The sequence below is a fragment of the Aethalodelphis obliquidens genome, unplaced genomic scaffold (assembly GCF_003676395.1).
Source record: "Aethalodelphis obliquidens isolate GAN/ISIS:26980383/991018 unplaced genomic scaffold, ASM367639v1 scaffold4, whole genome shotgun sequence".
NCBI classification, from domain to species: domain Eukaryota; kingdom Metazoa; phylum Chordata; class Mammalia; order Artiodactyla; family Delphinidae; genus Aethalodelphis; species Aethalodelphis obliquidens.
Genome location: NW_020837948.1, coordinates 59840723 through 59859290, shown reverse-complemented (window position 1 = coordinate 59859290; position 18568 = coordinate 59840723). Strand labels below are relative to the sequence as shown.

The 18568-nt window shown below is 42.8% G+C and overlaps 1 protein-coding gene across 1 annotated transcript in view; it reads left to right on the top strand.

Moving 5' to 3' along the window:
* Window positions 1–6486: 6486 nt before the first annotated feature.
* Window positions 6487–18568, top strand: part of ARHGEF28 (Rho guanine nucleotide exchange factor 28) — a 311929-nt gene continuing 299847 nt past the window's right edge. Inside the window, exon 1 of the mRNA XM_027100839.1 lies at window positions 6487–6758. The gene's annotated coding sequence lies outside the window, so the exon portion shown is untranslated. The remainder of the gene's footprint in view (window positions 6759–18568) is intronic.

Sequence of the window (18568 nt, the reverse complement as noted above, 5' to 3'; positions counted from 1 at the left end):
CATCTGTAAGCTCTGAGTTTGTTCACCACTTCTCTTGTGGCTGCTTCCCATGATCATCTATGGCTGAAATTATTTTTCAAGATGAAAAACAATGAATTATTTGCACTATGAAATAATATCAGAGAGTGCTAATTTAAAGACATTTTCTCTGATAGAAGAGAATTAACTTCCTTTTATGGCAGGGTTCTGGATAGGACACTTTATTATTTAAAACCAAGAGGAGTTAAAGACATGTTATTTTTGGACTCTCCATTTTTTCCCAAGTCTTTGTATTTTCCTTTGTACATTATGGATGATTCTTAAGTTTCCTCATCTGAGTTGGAGTCTCAGGGCCCTTGGTAAGCTTACCTGCCTCACCTACCTCCTTAGAGTCCTGAAGAAAAAGTTCTGCCAAAATATCCAACTTCAGGGGTGAGTGGGAACGGGGTCTTTTCAGAATCGGAAACAGCAACAACAAAACAACGACAACATCAACCACAAAACAGTTCTTGTGCACTGCACTTGGTATTGACTGTCTTGCTCTTTTGAGTTGGATTCAGAAATTGCAGGATATTTAACTGAGGCTATTAAAATATTCTTGGATCCTTTAGTAGCAGGATTCCAAACTTAGCTCTTGGGTTATGTATTAGGAGCAATCAAATGGGTCTGAATGAAAAAGCTGAGTTAAAATATATTTATATAGGTTTTTTTGTGGGGGGGAAACTGATTCATACTAATTTTATTTATAGATTTTCCTGTCTTTTCCCTTCCTCTGCCTGCCCTTTGTAAATGGAAAAACAGGATCTCGATCCTCCTTAGTGAGTAATAGCTGCCCAAAGCTATACGTGCTTTCTGAGGTTTCCAAATGACATCATGTGCAGAACACTGAAGCTGCATTCTCACCCTCTGTCATGTCACCAGAAGTCTTAGACATAATTACAGCCCATGTGACAGCTGCACACACATTATTTCCCACCCATGTTATCTCCTCCCTAATTAAGATGGTGTTAGTATCTCAACTCTGTTTTTTCAGGGCTTTTATTATATAACTGTGAAGACTTGCTCCAGGCTGGGATTTAATATGTTCATGTTTAGCAGGTGTTAGGGGATTGGAGAAATGCTAGAGACTAGTTGTTCTGCCCCACACCCCATACCTGAGCACTCTAGCAGGGCTCTTGGAAACAAAATTGCTGATGATGGGAGATTCTTTATAGACACATGCATTTGGGGCATTATCCAGCTGGCCTGCCTTGTACAGTTATGCCTGGGAGATCAAAAAGGGCCCTTGGAGTTGGTTTAAAATTTAAGAAGTCATCTACAACTTGAGGACAGCTAGAGTCATTCCGCAAGGATAAAACCCAAACATACCAGTGATGCACATAAACAATCACTTTTTGGGATAAAGACTGCTCTAGATCCTGGGATAAACCTTTGAAGTTCCTTGGGTGGATCATGAATAGTATATAATGCCCTTCACAAGTCAAAAAGGTCTAGCTTTCTTGAAAGGCAAGGGAATTTCAACAAAAAGTTGGTTTTCTAGAAACTTTGGTTCGGAAGGTTTAGAAAAGAGCAGAGTGACTGATGATCTGGGTAGTTGTAGATCAGTTGACAAATGGGAACCAAAAACTGTGCCTGAGCTAGAGTCTGCATACTTCCCCAACTGGCCTTGCATTTCAGAGGGTCCAAGAAGGGTGGTGCCCTCTCTACTCAAACCCTTGAAACAGCACTGTCTGATGGAAATTTCTGTGATGATGGAAATGTTCTATCTCTGTGTTGTCCAATAGGTACGTGTGGATACTGAGCACCCAAAACGTGGCCAGTGCAATGAGGAACTGATTTTTAGATTTTATTTCATTTTAATTAGGTTAAGTAGTCTACTAGCTAATGGCTATAGTAGTGGACAGTAAAACATAGTGGACAGTAAAACAATCAGTAATTTTTGTTGAGGTTACCGTATTGAATTATAGTGATGAAGGTGATGTTGCTTAGCCATGTATGGCCACATTTAAATTTTTAGGAGCTGATTAGAATTGGTGTTTCTTATAAAATGGAATCTCATTATTATGTTTTCTTCTTTTCATAGAAAATCCCCTGATAAGTTCCTGAGATGGGGTCCTGGATCTGGAAGGTAAAAAAAATTGGTGCTGAAAGAAAGCCAATGTTACAGAGAAAGGGTCTCTAGATAGTGTGTCTCTATAGACTGGCTCTGGAGGTGGAAAAAGTCTCTAATGGTAGAATTTTAGAGCCTCAGGAACCAGCTGACGAGGAACAATGTTTTGTCAATGGAGCATCCCCAGTGTTCCTCAAATCATGCATGCAGGAAGTGATGAACTCTGTGTGGTTAAAGGGGCAGCTCCACTCAAGGGACAATTTTTATCTTCCCCAATATCTTCCTGTTCATGGAAATATCAGTATGTAAATATTAGCCACAGTAGGCTTCATGTGCTTTCCTAAAACTACCTGGGACTAAATTAGACTGAGCACACAGTCACATTATGACTTTTGTGGGCCCTAGGCACTTTTGCCTTCATGGGCTGCTTCCTCCATAAAAAATAAAGTAAAATAAAATAATTACATCTTATGACTCCACTGTTATAAAGACAAATATAGTAATATTATATGTTAAAACATTTTCTTTGACCTAAAAGTTCATCTTTTTTCTTCCATTATAAAAGAAATTAAAACATTTTGTTGGTTTCTAAAAGTATGGTGGGCTTTGGGCACTGAGCCTGCTGTGCCTGGTGGAGAAGTTGGCCCTATTTGAGAGGCTGTACCTTCCCTTTAGGGAAGTCCTTAGTCCAGTGGCTAAGACTCTGTCCTCCCAATGCAGGGGGCCCGAGTTCGATCCCTGGTCAGGGAACTAGATCCCACATGCATGCTGCAACTAAGAGTTTGCATGCCGCAACTAAAGATCCTGCATGTCGCAACAACAACAAAAAGATCCCTCATGCTGCAAGGAAGATCCGGCATGCTGCAATCAAGACCCAATGCAGCCTAAATAAACAAATAAATGTTAAAAAAAAAAATTTAAAAAAACTGGCTGGAAATGGCCTGTTCTTTTCTTAAAAGATTGCAAAATATATTTTTAGTTGGTGTACAATAAATATTAATTGATTAAAAATATTCAAAGATGTCAAGACTTCTAACAATATGAATATTTGTATACTTTTTGTTCCTAATGTCCATTTTGGACTTATTATTTGGCTACTCAGAGTATGGTCCACAGACCAGCAGCAGTGGCATTACCTGGAGCTTGTCAGAAATGCAGAGTATCAGCCTCCATCTGATACTGAGTCAGAATTCGCATTTTGACAAGAGCTCCAAGTGATTCACATGGACATAACACTGAAGCACCACTGGCCTGCAATTTAAACAGGATTGTTCATCATTAGTAGAAATGAAAGAGCTGATTCCCTTAGCCTTCTTTAATTGAGGGTTGGCTGTCATTCTCCAGTGGCAATGAATTCAGTTCCTTTAGTACAGCTTTTCCCAACTTTGGCAGACCATTGGAATCATCTGGGGAGCTTAAAAAAAAAAACCCAATGTGTGGGACCCATCCCCTAGAGATTCTGAAATAATTGGTCTGGGGTGGGATTGTGGGAATCAAAGTCTTATTTTATAGCTTCTAAGGTGATGCAAATGTGGAGCCAGAATGAGAACTGTGAGCCTTTCCCCACAAGATTTGCCCCCTGGTTTTGCTCATTTTGGCCTCTCCTGTATTCCCTAACCTTCTCAGTCTGAGCAACCAAGTGTATCGTCCAGAACTAGTTTCTTACCTTGGAGTCTGACATGCTCTATTAATTCTCAAAGTTCTGAAGTGTTCTCCTAATATATACATACCCCGAAAAATTAATTGCCACCATTTCCTACATCCTTATTATGTGTCCCATAATCACCTTCAGTCATTTAATCTTCACCATGATAATAAATACTATTCTTATGCTCATTTTACAGCTGAGGAAATGGAGGCTTAGAAAGGCTGGCTCTTCCCAAGCTCATCCAATTTCTAGTTCCAAAATTTGTCCCCCCCACCCCAAAACTATTGTCTTCCAGTGCCATGCTTTTATTTAGGAAACACTGATAATTTCCTAACTCATATGTCCGAACATTAGATTTACCATTATTCAGGCTTTGAGAATTACTGGCAAAGGAAATAGAAGGAAGACCAGGAAAGAATTAAGTAGCTAACAGAATTTTGAGTGGTTTTAATCCATTAAAGAAAAGTTTGAAAATTGTGATATACATTTTCCAACCTGCATAACTGATACGATACTTCACTTGAAAAAAACAAATATTAAATACTCCAAAGGTGCCCTGTGTTAGGACTGTGGAGATTACTGGGATTAAAAAACAGTCTTTGCCCTTGAAATGACAAGTGAAGAGGCTAAGGACCTGAATTAGTGACATATGACAGTGAAAAGAATCAGGTGCTAAATTGTGTGGTAAGGTCATTAAGCTTTGCCAAAGTTCAGAGGCTGGCAGAAACTGGACAGGATTTACGGAGGAGTTCTGTCTGAAGTCTGTAAGGATGAATGGAGACTGAATAACTAGAAAAGACAAAGCTGAGCTGGGACACTGGCCTAATATTCACTGGGAAGTAAGAATTTTCCCAACTGAATTACCAGCCTGGTTTCTTGTTGGCTGAATGTCCCTCTTCTGGGGCTGGAGAATACGTAGTCTTTGAATTCTAAACGAATGCCATCTCAGCCAAGCCTAGCACTATCTCAGTGTCCTGAGTGACCTATATCTGGAGCAGCAAAATCAATCAGATGCAGAGGATTGATAGCTTCCTGCTGCATGCATCCACGGGCTTCTTTTAAGGTTGCTAGAGTACACTTTGCTTAATATTTGAACCAAGAGAAGTTGAAAGCCAAGTACTTATTTAAATATTTAAATATTTAAATATTGATCAAGCTCAGTGCTTGAGAGAGGGCAAGAAAACTGCAGATAGCACGATTATATGTCCTCAGTTGCTGAGGGTTCCACAAGTACTAGTTTTGCTTGTTTGTTTCTTAATTTTAGTGGGGAAGGAGATTTGGGGTAACTTCTTATAATAGTTGGTCCTCCTCCCACATTTTCTTATTTTTTTTCTATCTACGTATCTGACAGAAGTAATGAAAAAAAGGAGGGGGGGGGAGAAAGAAAGAAAAGAAAACGCACAGTACCAGTGATGTAAAAAGAAGCATAACAACAAAGGCCACAAATTCAGCAATGTTTTTGCTCACCACGGATTGGAAACCATTTTTGTCAAGTGTGTTGTTCAGTTAGTCTCCAGTACACATTTTAGGGTTGGAAATATTTTTTAGTTTTGAAAAATATAAAACTGTTTTTATTTTTTTGGTCTTGAGTACTTTGAAATCCTGGAAATGGACAGGAACTTCTTTTTCTTTAAGGCAGTGCCTGAGGCCAGGCCTTGGGGTCCCAGCTCCGTGAAGCAGGAGCTGGGATTGCAGCATGGGGTCAGGCGAGCAATGCCAGGGTGGGGTCCTTTTAATCAAGGCAGAAGCCCGGACCTTTGCCTTGGAACAGGGTGAAGGACACAAAGCAGGGTTTCCTTGCTCTCTTCTTAAGCCTTGCCTTCTTCCTCAGGCTGCTCTGTCGGCAAGGTGGGCTGGGCAAAGTGAGGGCCAGGAGGGAGGCCAAAATGGCTAAGGCCCAGGAGAGGTGTTGGTGACAGCTGGGGAGGGGTGTCTCAGTGGCCAGCTCTCTCGGGCTACTTCACTTGAAATAAACAAATATGAAATACTCCAGCGGTGCCCTGTGTTAGGACTGCGGGGATTAGTGGTTCTGCGGACGCCAGGTCTTCACAGGAAAACCAAAACAAAGACTCAAGGTAACTATTAGAAAAATCAAATCGGTACTTTTGCCTTTAAAGCTGCTATCATTATCTGAAGTCTCTTTTAGGAAGGCCTGGCTGATGGAGAGGCTGCTCTGCTTGGGGTTGCGATCAGTTCTAACCAGAAAAGTGCGTTGATGGTAAGGGGGTCCCTCTCATATTGCTGTTCATGGTAAGAAAGAGGGTTTTCATATTTTGGTGACTTCTAATGGAGCCCCTTGCTGGCGTGAAGGCGCAGAGAATCGCAGCTCGCGAAGCTCTCGGCTTGAGGAACCTGAGCCTCGAGAAACAAGAGGGTGTCTGCAGATGTTTAGGTAAGAAATGGGCCACGTTAAGTCACAACTGTGGTGGCTTTTGGCCGAGGACAGCCTAGGGCTCCCTCGGGCCCGGCACATCTCCTTTCAGGAGCCGGCAGCCGACCCCTCGCTCTGGCGGCGCCCAGGCGAGGCCAGTGGGGTCCGGGGCGAGCGGGCGCCGCCACCAGGGCGCAACCTCGAGCTCCCCGGGCTCGGAGCCCCCGCCGGTCGCGGGGCTCGGGGCCGGGGGAGCGAGGCCGAGGCAAGCGGCCGCGGGAGTTGGGAGGGGGCCGGCGGAGCTCGCGCAGTCGGGCAGCTTCAGGTTTCCTCCTGGAGCCGGTGTCGGGCGCGGCGGCGGGCGGGCCCGGCCATGTGATGCCGGGGCCGGGAGGCGGGCAGGCGGAGATCCAGCGGCAGCCGGCAGGCGCGGAGCGAGCGGGGCGGCCCCAGCCGCGGGCGCAGCCAGCTCGGCCCCGGAGCGCGGCCTCGGCTCCGCCCCCTCGCGCTGCCCCGGCCGCGCCGCCGCCGGGCGTGGGCCGCTTCGGGAGAGCCTCCCCGGCTCCGGCGGCGCGTTCCGGGCGCCCTCGGGCAGGGCGCGGGGGCAGCGCCTCGCTCGGGCGTCGGAGGCTGCGGGACAGCACCTCCGGGTAAGTGCTCTCTGGGGGCTCCATCCCCGCGTCTCCCGGCCGCCCGGGGTGGAAAAGTTTGGCCGCCTCACCTGAGTTCGCCCTCGCGGAGCTACTTTCTCCAGGGTCCCGGAGGGCGCGAGGGTCAGCGGGGGTGGAAAGGGGGTGCTGCCGCGGGCTCGGCGGCGCGGGGATGGCCGCCACCTCCCTGTCCTCGGGGACGGCAACAAGTGCAGAGGCGGCGCGGCCGGCGCGGCGGCTGCAGCTGCGGAGCACTGGGTCGTCCGGACCGCGCGGCCCCTCTCGCCCCCGCCGGCCCCGCTCAGGGGACCGGGGATGGGCGGGTGGAAGCCCGGCCGCTGTCCTTCGGGCGCCGGGGAAATAAATGGTCTTCTTGCGGTGGAGAAGGCAGAGCCTCGAAAGCTGGCGTTTCCCTTCCCCATCAGTGCCTGGCACCGGGGTGAGGGTGCTCGGCGGGGCCGGGTCCCCAGAGAGCAGCAGACCAAGCGGAAGCTCAGGACACAAGCGCTAACATTTCTTTCATGTGGAAACACATATTGTGCTTTAAAAGGCATCTATAGTTATCTTGGTTAGGAGAGGCGGCCAGAATTCCGTTGGACTTCCTTAGGATTATTTCGTGGATCTGTTTTCCTCTTGGAAACCTGGGGTGTGCCTGGTGGTCCCCTAACCTTCCCGTGCTGGGAGTTTCCACAGGGGCATAATGACGGCCTGTTGGCTAAGGAGGCATCCTCGCCTATGCAGGGCTTTGTGGAAGCTGGGTGCTCAGGCAGCCTTGGAAACCCAACTCTCGTTTCCCAGACACCAATTAGATTTCCAGGAGAGAATCCATCTTCCTCCCTAGGAGCTCACAGCGCCCCCCCCCCCCCCCCCCCCCATTGGTTGTAGCTGGCAGCAACATCTGTGTTTGCGCAGCTTCTCCCTTCTTGACCTCTGCCTGAGTCGAGACAAGTCCCCGCAGACCCAGAGTTAAAGAGGTTTACCACCAGACCCGCGCCAATTGGGTAAGAAATACGAAAACGTAAGATGTTTAGAAGGAACTGATCATTTGGGGTCCCATGGGGTCCCTGGTTTTCTAAAGCTTTGCCATCTTGTGTTCTAGGCCCTGAAGATGTCAGGGGAATTGAAGTCCTTTTTTCACAACAAAAAAATCGAAGACCTGTTCTCTTGGGTTCTGTGGGTTGCTCTTTGCACATGATAATCCAGGCAGATTACCTGGGAAGCTTTTTAGTATATCTGTCTTGGGTTTTTATATACACATACTTAAAGCACATAGGTATTTGCCTTATCTGGATTAATAGCCAATCTGATTCCTTTGTAGTATTTGGAGCAAAAGAAATTACTACTGCAAAAACCTTTGGAGTTTTCTTATACAACATAGTATTTCAGTGTAATGTTCTGATGTGGACTTTGTGTGATTATTGTGCTCATTAACTTTGATCAGATAGGAATTTGGATAGCATCAGACCTCATATTTAGTGGTTAGAGAAACTGAGGCACAGAGGTAGCTATTGGGCGTTTGACTCAGGTGAATGTCCTGGCTAATGGGAGAATGGAGAACAGAGAATCAGTGTTTGTCCTGCTTTTGATTGTGTTTTCTTCCTTATCAAAACCACATAGCCTGGCCAACCAAGAACAGGTTATGTAACAGGTATGTCGTTATACTTTCCTTTGAAGCACCTCTGCTGTCCTCTGAGCAGTTTGGAAATACTTAAAGGTAAAGAGGAAATAGTAGTTGGTAACTAAGGCTCTATGAAATTTCATCAGGGGCCTCACTTGTGTTTCACACCTTTTTTTGTTTAATCATGTGAGTACTGCAGAAGAGTTTGGAATATTTTCTCACTGTGCTCTTATAAGAAACTACTGTTGTGGCTAAGACTTAAGTTGCACAGGAATTTCAGGTGAGCTGTGACACATGACCTCCTTTGGTAAATGAGAAAAAGATATGTGTTTTAAATAGGTATTGAAACAAATAAAGGAATATAATGTTACTTCTATATTAAGCATTTTGTACAAAGTTGGTAACCATTATATTGGTACTTAAGCTCTACCTGCAAGTTCTGCCAGAGTTTATGACCAAGTGTGACTCCCCAGTAAAAAGGTTTATGATATATTGGGTTGGCCAAAAAGTTCATTCGGGTTTTTCCATAACATCTTACGGAAAAACCTGAACAGACTTTTTGGCCAACCCAGTAAATGTCGGAAAACCCTTTACAATTGGCACATGGTTAGAATGGTACTGCAGAGAGTCCAAATTACCCTCAAACTCCCAGGCTGACTGTAATTTTATTATGCTTTAATTTACTGATCAGATATGACAGATCTGGTTTATGTAGGTTTTGTCTAATTGCATTTGTATTTATGCTGCTTTAGTGAAGCAGAGAAGCTATAGGATAATTTTCCTGTGACCTTAAATTTGTTACGAAGAGATGGGTCAAGCTGGGCAACTCCCACTGAGAGTTCTAAATTAAAAACAGAGTTATACTTGAAGTGCACCAAATTCAGGGAATTTTGCCATGTTAGAGTTGTACTGTAAATATTATGCCACGCTGTAGGGCTTGAGTCCAGATCCCTCCCATAGGCAAAGCTGGGCTTAGAGATATTTTTCTTACAAAGTGCAGGTCAGGTACTAGACCACAGAGCATTTTGCCCTGATTGGATGGTACCCTGCCATTTTTGTCCAGTCTCTATAATCCTTAGTTCTTTTGTTATTTTCCTGGTATTTAAAAGTTCTCAAAACCTCAAAGCAGTGTCGCTCTGCTATGTTGCCATTTTGCTAGTCTCTATCATGCCCCTCTCTTTTTGTGAACATTTTCTTATATTTATTCAACAAATATTTGAGGACCTACTATGTGCCTGGCATTGCTCTCTGCTTTAATTCTCTGGACTGTGGATTTCATGTCTAAGACAGTCCTTTTCTGATTTTAGAATTTTTAGGATCTGTTGCATTTTGAGTGGGCCTCTCCACACTCAACACTAAGACATTTGGCTGATAAAATGGCAGGTAATTTTTTCTGTGATAGTACATCTTCTTAACTTGCCGGCAAGTTTTCCCTTGAAATTTGCTCTTTGGCACAATTGAAATTTGCTTATTTCTACCATTATTGCTCCTGGACTTCTTCTCCTGGATAACCAAGGTAATGAGATTTGACATCATTTTTAGTATGAAGGAAAGTGAAAACATAATTGAATATTGGGCATTTGTTCCAGTGATCTTGGTTTTGAACACTTTTATAAAAAATGTATTTTAATTTTCAGAGGTGTGTTTTCTTATTTTAATCCTCAGTTTATTAATTTGAGGTTTGATTTCTGTAGCAAGTTGATGTAAAAGAAATGCCTCATAGCGACGAGTGAAGGCCAGCATAGATGGAGATGGGCAACGACACCTTCACTTTACATAATAGCATGTGTACTCGGCACTCAGATAGCATTCTGCCTATTTCAAGTGGCAGGCTTTGTTTGACTGGTGTGCGCACGATCATTTTGCCTTTAAAAAATGCTTAAGATGTTAACATGCTTTCTGTATTTCCCTCAAGTATACAGACATTCCCTTAATAAATAATCATGAAATATATTGTATATATTAATGAAATGTATGGTTTAGCTCTTAAATTCATTATCATACGCTAGTGATCATGTCCTTTTTAAGGCTTGCACCTCTTCTTCCATCATTTTATACGTTAAAGCAATTATCTTTCGTAAACTATAACCAAGTGGTTAAGAGTGGGGACTCTGGAGCCAGCCTGTCTCATTAGACGGTCCTGGCTCTGTCCTGGCTGTACCACCTCTCTCTACTTCAGATTTCCCATCTGTAAATGGGGATAATCACTGTAACCTGCCCTCTAGGGTTGTTGGGAGAATTCAGTGAGTTAATTTGCAGAGAGCCCCTCTGGTAGTGCCTGGCAGAGATTAAGTGCCAGAAAATGATGGTTATATTTATAACAAATAGAAAATAGACATTAAAAAAAAAAGGAGCTTGAGCAGGTTTTCCAGGTTTCAGAAGGCAGTGAGATGTCCGTGTGATCTCAAGGGGAAGAGCCCTAGGCTGGGAGTCCAAGGCAGGGATGGAGACTATTGCCTGTGGCCTCTCATCTGTGTTACCTTGGGCAAGTATGACCCCTCTGTGGGTCTCAGCTTCTCATCTGGTCAAACGGAAAGGGGTAGACTTGATGGCCTCTAAGGACCTCTGGTTCTAACATTCTATACTGTCCTGAAACTTGAAGGTGAGGAGGGCGTTTGTTAGTTCAGCCGTGGCTGTCTTGGGTGACACAGCCAGGAATGTACTGTCCACAGGGTCAGTACTGCGCCTGCAGCGGGCGGTCAGTAAACGTTTGAAGGGATTATGAAATAATACTATTAACTTACCTCATTTTGATCACCAGACAGTCATCAGGTTGAAATGACTGAGTTATCTTTCTGGACTTAGTCGAGAGAGATTTCAGACTTGAAAGTCTGGATCCCATGCATGTGGGTCATAGGCCATCCTGCTCCCTTTCTTCTGTGGAACCCCTTCTTGTGGAAGAGGGGTGGGGTAGATCTGAGAAGATGAAAGACAAGTGGACTGATTATTTCTTAATTTCATGATTAAAGTATTTCCACACCTGATACACAGGAGAACGTCACCAATGGCCTTTGCAGGGATGCTGTAAACTAGAAGGGCTTGGAGCAAAGGCAGTCTCATTACGGACTTCTGACCATTTGTGAAGGTTAAGAAGTTTTCGTTGGGCTGGATGGTTTAGGCAAAGTCTCTGGAGCTAATTTGTCTCTTCTCCCTAATGACCATTGTTTATTGTCTGTGCATGGTCCTTTTTCGACAGTTTTCCTCAGTTTCTTGCTCCACCAGCCTCCTGGTTTGCTGTGTGGCCAGGTGTTAGTTTCAAAATTAGGGGGTGCCCAGTGATTAATGAGATTATGGATTATTTGAGCCCCGAACCCAGGATTCTGAGCCTGGCTGTTCGTTGGGATCACCTGGGTTCATAATCACTCAGCTTGGGCCTGACATCTTTTTTTGTTTGTTTTTGATGTGGACCATTTTTAAAGTCTTTATTGAATTTGTTACAATATTGCTTCTGTTTTATGTTTTGGCTTTTTGGCCGGGAGTCATGTGGGATCTTAGCTCCCCGACCAGGGATTGAACCCGCACCCCTTGCTTTGGAAGGCCAAGTCTTAACCACTGGACCACCAGGGGAGTCCCCTGGCATCATTTTTTAAAAAGGTGATACTAGCTATTTATAAAAGGGTTTGCTAGCTACTTGCCTAACCTTTAGTGTTTCTGGCTTTCTGCATCTGAAAGAATCCAGGGAAGGGTAATTCTCCTGGTATCCCTTTTAAGCTATGGGCAAGTCACCTGTCTCCTACTGCTTCCTCTTGTGTCCCACCACCCCTGCTCCCATTAGCCAGGACTGGGAATGTGCAGTGTACTTCCTACCTTCTTTGACTTTGTTCCTTTGTTCCCTTTCCTTTCTAGCGAAAATCTGTTGCAATCCTCAAAGCAAGTTCAAACCACCATCTCTCTGAAACCCTTGACCAACTTCCCAACTTTCCAACTTGACTGTGGGCCCATTGATGGCAGGGACCCTGATTTAGGCTACTCTGTAGGGGGCTCCACAGAATATACCTATATTGGTTGGTTGGTTAGTAATTTTGCTAACTGTCATGTCAACAAGTCCTAGTTTACAGCATCCCCATAGAGGCTAATGGTGATTGTTTTCCTGTGTATAAGGTGTGGATTGAATTGGAAAATATTGGGATGCAGGGGAGGAAAGGAGAATGTTGCTCAAGAAGTTAGATAGCTGTCCTTCTCAGATGTAAATGAGAGGCTACACAGGCCTCTCTTAGGAAATTATATGTTCTGTCTGGGGAAATGAATGAAATTCTTGTTCAGAGTTAGAATCTTAGGACTGAAACAAACCTGAAAGGTTTTTCTCTAGTTTCTAGCAGGTGAACAATCCCCCTGTATAGCATACTTCCACATGGTTGACCATTTGAATACTGTCCTTGAATACTTTCAGTAATGGGGGACCAGTAACCACAGATACCCCAGTCTATCTTTGTTCCCCCCGCAACTTTAGATACACACATTTGTCGAAGTGTGCAATATGATTTGATATACATGTACATTGTGGAATGATTACCAAGGATAATTAACACATCTATCACCTCACATAGTTAACTTCTGTGTGATGAGAACACTTAAGATCTACTCTCAGCAACTTTCTAGTACACAATACAGTATTTTTAACTATAGCCACCCATGCTGTATGTTAGATACTCAGAACTTTTCAAGAGGTACAGACTTTCAGTTACATCTCCCTGTTTCCTCATTCCCCCAGCCCCATGAGTCACCATTCTATTCTGTTTTTATGAAGTTGGCCTCTTTTTTTCCATAAGATTCCACATATTGATGATGTTGTGTAGCATATAGAATTTGTCTCTTTTTTCCTTATAAATTTATATTTTATTTGTTTACTTTTGGTTGCACTGGGTCTTCATTGTTGTGTGCGGACTTTCTCTAGTTGCGGCGAGCGGGGGCTACTCTTTGTTGCGGTGCGTGGCTTCTCACTGCAGTGGCTTCTCGTTGCGGAGCACGGACTCTAGGTGCGTGGGCTTCAGTAGTTGTGGCATGCGGGCTCAGTAGTTGTGGCTTGCAGGCTCTAGAGCGCAGGGTCAGTAGTTGTGGTGCATGGGCTTAGTTGCTCCGCGGCATGTGGGATCTTCCTGGACCAGGGATTGAACCCATGTCCCCCTGCACTGGCAGGCGGATTCTTAATCACTGCACCACCAGGGAAGTCCCTAGAATTTGTCTTTCTATGGCGGCTTATTTCATTTAGTACTATGCCCTCCATTTCATCCATGTTGTCACAAAAGGCAAGATTTCCTTTTCTAATGGCTGAATGATACTCCACTGTGTTACACATATTACATTTTCCTTATACATTCATCTTTATGGACACTTAGGTTATTTCCATGTCTTGGTTAGTGTGTATAATGCTGCAGTGAACACAGGAGTGCAATCTTTTTGAGATAATGATTTCATCTCCTTAGGCTATGTACCCAGAATTGGGATTGCTGGATCATACGGTAGTTTACTTTTAATTTTGTGAGGAATTGCAATCCAGTTTTCCATAGTAGCTGCACCAATTTACATTCCAACCAACAGTGCACCAGTGTTCCCTTTTTTCTACATTTTCACCAGCATTTATTTCTCGTTTTTTGATAATAGCCATCGTAACAGGTATGAGGTCATCTCATTGTGGTTTTAATTTGCATTTCCCTGATTGGTGATGTTGAGCATCGTGTGCTTGTTGGCTGTCTGTATGTTGTCTTTGTTAAAATGTCTGTGTAAGTCCTCTACCCATTTTAAAAATGAGATTTTTTTTTTTGCTATTGATTTGTTTGAGTTCCTTATATATTTTGGATATTAACCCCTTATTAGATATATGTTTATAGATATTTTCTCCCATTCTGTAGGTTGCCTTTTCATTTTGTTGATGGTTTCTTTTGCTGTGCAGAAGCTTTAGTTTGATGTAGTGCCACTTGTTGGTTTTTTTGCATTTGTTCCTTGTCCTTTTGGTGTCAAATCCAAAAATCATTGCTAAGATGATGTTAAGGAGCTCCCCCTGCCTTATCTTCTTCTAGGAGTCTTATGGTTTCAGGTCTTACATGTCCTTAATCCATTCCAAGTTAATTTTTGTGAGTGGTGTAAGATAGTGGTCCAATTTTATTCTTTCACATATGGATATCCAGTTTTCCCAACACCATTTATTGAAGAGACTATCCTTTTGCCATTAAGTACTTTTGGCACCCTTGTTAAATATTGACCATATATGCATGGGTTTATTCTGGGCTTTCAGTTCTGTTCCATTGGTCGCTATGTCTGTTTTTCTGCCAGTACCATATTGTTTTGACTGTTATATTGTAGCTTTGTAATATAGTCTGAAGTCAGGAAGTATGATGCCTCCAATCTTGTTCTTAATATTGCTTTGGTTATTCAGGGACTTTTGTGGTTCCATATAGATTTTAGGACAATTTTTTTCTATTTTTCTGAAAAGTCATTGGAATTTTGATAGGGATTACTTTGAATCTGTAAATGGCTTTGGGTAGTGTGGACATTTAAACAATATTAACTCCACTGATTCATGAACACGGATATTTTTCCATTTGTTTGTCTTCAGTTTCTTCAGTGTCTTACAGTTTTTGGTGTGTAGATCTTTCACTTCCTGGGTTAGACTTATTCCTAAGTATCTTACTGGTTTTGATGCTATTGTAAACGGCATTATTTTCTTTATTCTCCAGATAGTTAATTAGTGTACAGAAATGCAACAGATTTTTGTATGTTGATTCTGTATCCTGCAGCTTTACTGAATTCATTTATTAGGTCTAACAGTTTTTTTGTGGAGTACTGAGGATTTTCTATACAAGATCATGTCATCTGCAAACAGACATTTTTACTTCTTTTCCTATTTGAATGCCTTTTAATTCTTCTTGCCTAATTGCTGTGGCTAGAACTTCCAGTACTATGTTGAATAGGAGTGGTAAGAGGGGACATCCTTGTCTTGCTCCTGATCTTAGAGGGAAAGCTTTCAACCTTTCACTGTTGAGTATAGTATTATCTGTGGGTTTGTCATATATGGCCTTTATTTTGTTGAGGTGTGTTCCTTCTGTACCCAATTTGTTGAGTTCTTATTAAAGGATGTTGAATTTTTGTTAAATGCTTTTTCTGCATTTATTAACACATTTATTGATTTGTGTATGTTTCTTTTTTCATTAATTTAAATGTTAATCACTAAAAACTTCCCTCTTAGAACTGCCTTTGCTGCATCCCATAAGTTTTGGTATGTTGTGTTTCTATTCTTGTCTCAAGATTTTTGAATTACTCTTTTGATTTCTTCTTTGACCAGTTGGTTTTTCAGAGTGTGTTTTAAATTACACACATCTGTTTTTTTTTTTCCTGGTGTTCCTTCTGTTATTGATTTCTAGTTTCATACCATTGTGGTTGAAAATAGATATTTTATATGACTTTCATCTTCTTAAATTTGTTAAGACTAATTTTGTGACCTAGCATATGATCTGTCCTGGAGGATGTTCTGTGTGTGCTTGAGAAGAATGTGTTTTCTGCTGCTGTTGGGTGGAATGTTTTGTACGTTTGTTAGGTACATTTGGCTTAAAGTATACTTCAAGTCCATTATTTCCTTATTGATTTTCTGTCTGGATGATCTATCCATTGTTGAAAGTAGGTTATTGAAGTCCCCTACTCTTGCATTGCTGTCTGTTTCTGCCTTCAGATTTGTTAATAATTGTTCAATATATTTAGGTGCTCCAGTATTGGCATGCATATAATTACAATTGTTATATCCTCTTGATGAATTGACCTCATTATTATATAATGACCTTGTGTCTTCTTATAAGTTTTCACTTAAAGTTTATTTTGTCTCATAAGTATAGCTATCCCTGTTCTTTTAGTTTCCATTTGTATGGAGTATCTTTTCCTATCCTTTCACTTTTAGCCTATGAGTGTCCTTAAAGTTGAGTGTCTTGTAGGAAGCATATACTTGGGTCTTGTATCTTTGTCCATTCAGCCACTCTTTGTCTTTTTTTTTTTTTTTTTTTTTTTTTGCAGTATGCAGGCCTGTCTCTGTTGTGGCCTCTCCTGTTGCGGAGCACAGGCTCCGGACACGCAGGCCCAGCGGCCATGGCTCACAGGCCCAGCCGCTTTGTGGCATGTGGGATCTTCCCGGACCAGGGCACGAACCCATGTCCCCTGCATCGGCAGGTGGACTCTCAACCACTGTGCCACCAGGGGAGCCCCAACTCTTTGTCTTTTAATTTAAACCATTTACATTTAGAGTAATTTAGTTATTGATAGGTAAGGACATACTATTGACATTTTGTTAATTGCTTTCTGATTGTTTTGTAGTTCCTTTGTTCTTCCCCTCTTGCGGTTGTCCTTTGTGAATTGTTGAGGTGGCCTACCAGAGTTCTACTACTGTCCTTCTCCTTGTGGCCTGAAATCCCTCCATGGGGATCCTTCTTGGCACCAAGCTGCTCTGGACTGAGGGTTAGAGGGATGCAAGTAAAATGCTTCCTATGCTTCTCTCTGCTGTCATCCTCAGTTTTTGAGCTCCACAGGGTTTCTGCTGCTGCTTTGTTGTAGTTTAGAGCTTTCCCAGGGCTATTTTCATTGGTTTGTAGGTGGTCTATCTTTGGAAACCTTTAGGCTGTTAAAAAACCATCTCCCCTGTATTAAATTTGATAGTTCTGCTGCTTGGGGGCCATTATGAACAAGTTATTTTACATGACAGCCCCCTACATTTTTTTTTTTTTTTTTTTAACGGTACGCGGGCCTCTCACTGTTGTGGCCTCTCCCGTTGCGGAGCACAGGCTCCGGATGCGCAGGCTCAGCGGCCATGGCTCACGGGCCCAGCCGCTCTGCGGCATGTAGAATCTTCCTGGACCGGGGCACGAACCCACGCCCCCTGCATCGGCAGGCGAACTCTCAACCACTGCACCACCAGGGAAGCCCTGCCCCCTACATTTTTGAAAATTAATTGCATACCCTACCTTTAAGCCTTATTTAAGTTGGTAAATCTCTTTCAGCTCTTGTTAAGTGACATGATTTTGAATCCTCTCACTACCCTGAATACTGAACATATACCAATTTGCTATATTCTTCTTAAAGTGTAGTACTTCTGGATGCTGACCGAAGGTGCAGAGTATAGTAGAACCATTCCCACCCTTGCTGAGACCCGCCTCGTCCCCCAGGGAAGCACTGAAACCTCATAGTTAAGATTACCAGTTACAGGTTAGAAAGTTGGGGGGACTCTCAGCTCTGCTACTCTCTACCTTGTGTTGGGCAAGTCATCTAAACTTTTAGTCTCAGTTTTTACCTATTTCTCTTATAGGGTTAAAAGGACACAATAAGATAGTCTATGTAAAATGCTTAGCACAGAACCTAGGACAGAATAATTTCTCAAACAATGGCTTTCCAACTACGGTCCTTCTAAACAAGGCCATTGGCTCTTGATGTTCAGTCATCTCAAAATAACCAGTTTGTTTTTACACCTGTTGCTGCTGAGCCCCATCTCCTCATTCATGGATGTGTGCAATTGGCTCCTTAGTCCTATAAATAAAACTTAATATTTATCTGAATTTTCCTGTAAATGACCATCTGTTCTAGCCTTTCAAAGTCTTTTAGATTGTTTATCTATACATTTAGCATTCACTACCCTCTTTTGTTCCAAGTTGTCCACAGATTTGACATGCATTTCTTTAATGTCTTAAGGAAATAATCAAATTATTGCCTAGGCTGAGGTCTAGGGCAGAACGATTTGATGTGTCTATACAAACTTCACTTCAGATTGATGTTTATCAATTTCGGGTAGAGTTGTTCAGCGAATTACTCCTATTGGCACTAGCATCGGATTCTTAGTCCTCCCTCCTGTCATAAGGATATATGCTTTGTCAACCAAATCTACTGTACCTCTACTATATAGAGTTACCAGTTTGGTAACCACATAATGGAATGGGGTTATTGTGACGTGACTTATTCTTGGGGAACCCACACTGGCTTCAAGTAGTCACTGCTTCCTCTGAGGTACTCAGACATCAGCCCTTTAATCTGTTCTAGAATCTTGCTTACGATCAACATGAAGCTCCTTCTGTCTATAGTTTAGAATTGGCTTTTTTGAAAATTGACATGATACGTTCGTGTCTCCTATATTTGAATCCTGTCATTGTCCACAGTTCCTGACTGATTATGGTTGGAAAATCTCATTGGATTCTTTCCTATCTTGGCATGTCCAGCAGCCTGTAAC